Below are 3,891 nucleotides of genomic sequence, written 5' to 3'. Positions count from 1 at the left end.
TTTAAGAGTTTTAAGAGTTTTAAGAGTTTTTAAGAGTTTTAGCCAAATGCTTTATAATATAGTATAGATATATACACACACACACACTAAAAATAACTTCAATATAGATTATTTCATTTAGCAACCGAATAGAACACGAATCCTATCATAAATTAATCTCTGATTGTTAGCAACGTGACCGTGCAATGATAAAGGTTATTTCAGTTAATCAACACACTTTCATCAACGAAAGCAAAATGTCCGTCATTTCATTTCTTGCAACAAATGCATATATGATTATTGTTATTTGATATGGAAGAGGTTCCCAGGCATTTATTCGTATGTATAATAGACATTGAAGCAGGTCGAACATGTGTACTTGTCGTTTCTTCTACATATATACTAGTTTTTGCTTCGAAAGGGAAAAAGAGTTGTATGTCAGTTAAAAAAGAAATGATATCTGAATTATACAAGTAGTTATATATGTCTTGTTTTTATAAAACATAACGATAGATTATGCGTATATTGATTAGAAGTCTTTTATAGATTAAATTCAAAATAAAAAATGACTATTTTTGTGAGTGTTTTGAACGGAGAAAATTATCATTTTAACCTTACGAATGATTTAACTCAAAATCAAATTTAACGTGTAGGTACTTCTGTTTTTTATGCATGGTTTTCTTCGATTTCACTATAGATAGATTAAGTATATTTTTTCGGTGTGAAAATATTATTATTATTATATTGCCATAAATGTAAACATACATTCACGATTTAGATTATGTATGGGTTTTTCGGTTCGAGGTGAAACGAGAAATCCATTCATTGATTAACAAAACATGTTAGAATCGACCTATTTGAGTTTGTGGCCTGAATATTATTTAGTAGAATGAGGATCAACGGCTTTCAAAATTTTCGTGGTAATGTTAATTATTCCACTGGGTTGTGGGTTCGATCTCTGTCCTTTAACGAGCAGATCAAATTGCGACAGTAACAAAGCACATAATATTGGCGCTTGTATTTTTTTTATGTGAATCATACATGATAGATTGTGATATTTTTGTAGATTGGCATTATGTTGAATCGTGTATGAAGTCAATGGGTCTACTTTAATTCTTCCCGTCATCTGAGCTCTTGCCATTTCAATCCATATATAATGTAGCGCCCACAACTCATCCCGAATTCTTCCAGCTTTCGAGGTAATCCCATTTCATAAAACTAAGGTAGAAACCGCATGTTGTGCGATAGCCTGAGTAATTTGAATAGTAATATAGATTGAATATATATAAAAATTGTTAGTTGTTAAATACAGTCATCAACAAATTGTATCTATACGATTTGTAAAAGTTAGTAGAATAAATTAATGGATTGTAAAATGAAATAAAGTGAATAACATTAAAGATCATCTTGTGGATAACATATGTATTGCTTGTACGATTGATAGCACTGCATAAATTTTTTTGCTTCTGGAAAGATAATAGTACATTTGACAATTTTATTGAGAAAAACAAAAGTACATCTAAATGGCACTATAACTACCATCCAAATGCACGTCCACTCTCCAAAGGGTACAAACCCCAAATGTTTATGTGTTGTGCACTAATCAAAACAGCTAAACATAACTGGTTAAAAAAAACTTTCATACCACAAACAATAACCAAAATAAAATTGGATTGTCCATGTGAATAATTGAGATCAACTTTTCCGAAGTTAGTTGATAATTGGTATACTCATAAGAATAAAGTAATATAAAAGCACATATTTTCGTCAATTGGAACCATATCTAAATTAAACAAAACCCCATTTCTGTAACTCCCCAGGTCCCAGGCTTTGCATACTCTCATGTAATCATGTATTTCATATAACAAAAAATACAACTTTACATATTCATTCCTAAAAGAACCTACCAAAACTTCCTTCAACCAAAATCTCTATGCAAAACTTGTACTTATAAGTAGCATGCAAGTAAAATTACAACACATTATCCCAAATATCTCCACATGTAGGAAATCATATAATTTCTTCATAAATTCTCTTTCCCTTAACATCTGGTTACCTGACCTGTAATACACTATTTAAAACATCAAAAAATTAGGGTTAGACCAAAAGGTCTAGTTATTGAATTTCCTTCTTGCCTGCTATTACAGGGTGAATAATCATCAAATACATTTATAAACTCATATTTGTAATATTAACAAATATACAACCTTTTGATATAACAAACCTCTTTTGTCTCATCTAAAAGATGAGACATTACCAATTTATCGCATCAAGTAATCCAATAACTCATTTAACACATTATGATATAACTCATCACATCAAATAGATCATAATGTTAATGATTTCAGTTCTCATCTCGAACTATTGCGGATGCCCCGCCTAACTATCGCGGATGCACCGCCTAACTATCACGGATGCCCCGCCATCTATCGCGGATATCTCGTCAACTATCGCGGATGCTCCGCCACTTATCAAGATTTAAATGATGAACAAACTCATAGGTCAAAGCTTGGCCGACGAACTCCCTCATCTTCCAAGGCATGGGAGATGAGCGCTCCTCATCTCCCAAGGCATGGAAGATGAGCGCTCCCTCGTCTCGCAAAGCTTGGGAGATGAACTCATCCTCATCTCCCACAACTTAGGAGATGAGCACACCCCATCGGACATAATTTTCGAATCCAACCACGTCACATAATTTCATGTATCAAAGTAAATCACATGTAACATAGTAACACGTAATTTTCAAAAGATTTGTAAAAACTCATCTTTTCCGATACTAACCGATATCTCACCGAACCTTTTACCCGGATCTTTCTTCTTCTTTGAATGAAAACCACAAGAACCTCTCCAAAAACATTTTCTTCTTTGCTTTCAATCTATATATATCTTCTAAGGAGAGGAGGGTGAGGCGGTGCATGGACATGCACCCTACCTCCTACCTCCTCCCCCCCCCCCCCCCCAACACATGAAAGCCTTACAAAAACCAACAATATTATTTCAGGTGCTATTATTATGAAAAAAAAAAACAAAAACCAAGAAATTCAACCATGCCATTGGACCAAACCTTTCAAACCACAAGGAGGTGACCACAACTTCATCTTTGGTCCCTCATCTTCCATCAATTAAAATATTTTATACCTGAACTTTCCGCCGCTATTTATTTTGAAATTCGACTAATAAATTTAAAACCAAACATTACAATTTCTCTTTGTATTAAAGAACTCCAACATTCTACAAAATAATCTTCACATCCAACATTCATTGTCTAAATACAAACCTTTTAGTCCAACAAATTTCATGTAAATGTCTAAATAAAAACTTATTAGGTACAGAAAATAGTAAGCATGTGTCAGAATAATATGAAAAAAAAAAATATTAATTGATCGTTAATTTAAAGTAGTATAGGAAATAATCCTTTATTAGAAACTTAATGAATCTATAAATAACATAAACAAATATTAAATTTGCATTAATATAAATTCATAAGTTTGAGATCAATGTAAATAACTTTTTTTTATATACTAATCAATTAGTGTTTTAAATACAATTGTAATTACAAATTCAAAACTTAAATTAATTGATCACTAATATAAATTAGTATGTGACAATAATAAACTACTAATTATTTTTATGAATAATATAAATGAATTGTCATTAATACACGTTACAAAGTTACAAATTAATGTCATTGAATCATGAAACTATAAACAATTCAAAAGTTTAAATTAACAATATAAATGTAACAAATTTATTATAATTAACCTTATCGAATATGGCCAAATATAACTATTTGAACACTTAATATATGTTGATATTGATGCCAGATTATTGAAAATACTAAACAAAAAAAATTCTATTAGTGAATTTATGCTAATATTGTGTTTTGACAAAGAAAAACACATTAACTTACAA

The sequence above is a fragment of the Cynara cardunculus genome (assembly GCF_001531365.2).
Source record: "Cynara cardunculus var. scolymus isolate 2C chromosome LG 2, CcrdV1, whole genome shotgun sequence".
NCBI classification, from domain to species: domain Eukaryota; kingdom Viridiplantae; phylum Streptophyta; class Magnoliopsida; order Asterales; family Asteraceae; genus Cynara; species Cynara cardunculus.
This window is presented reverse-complemented; position numbering follows the sequence as displayed.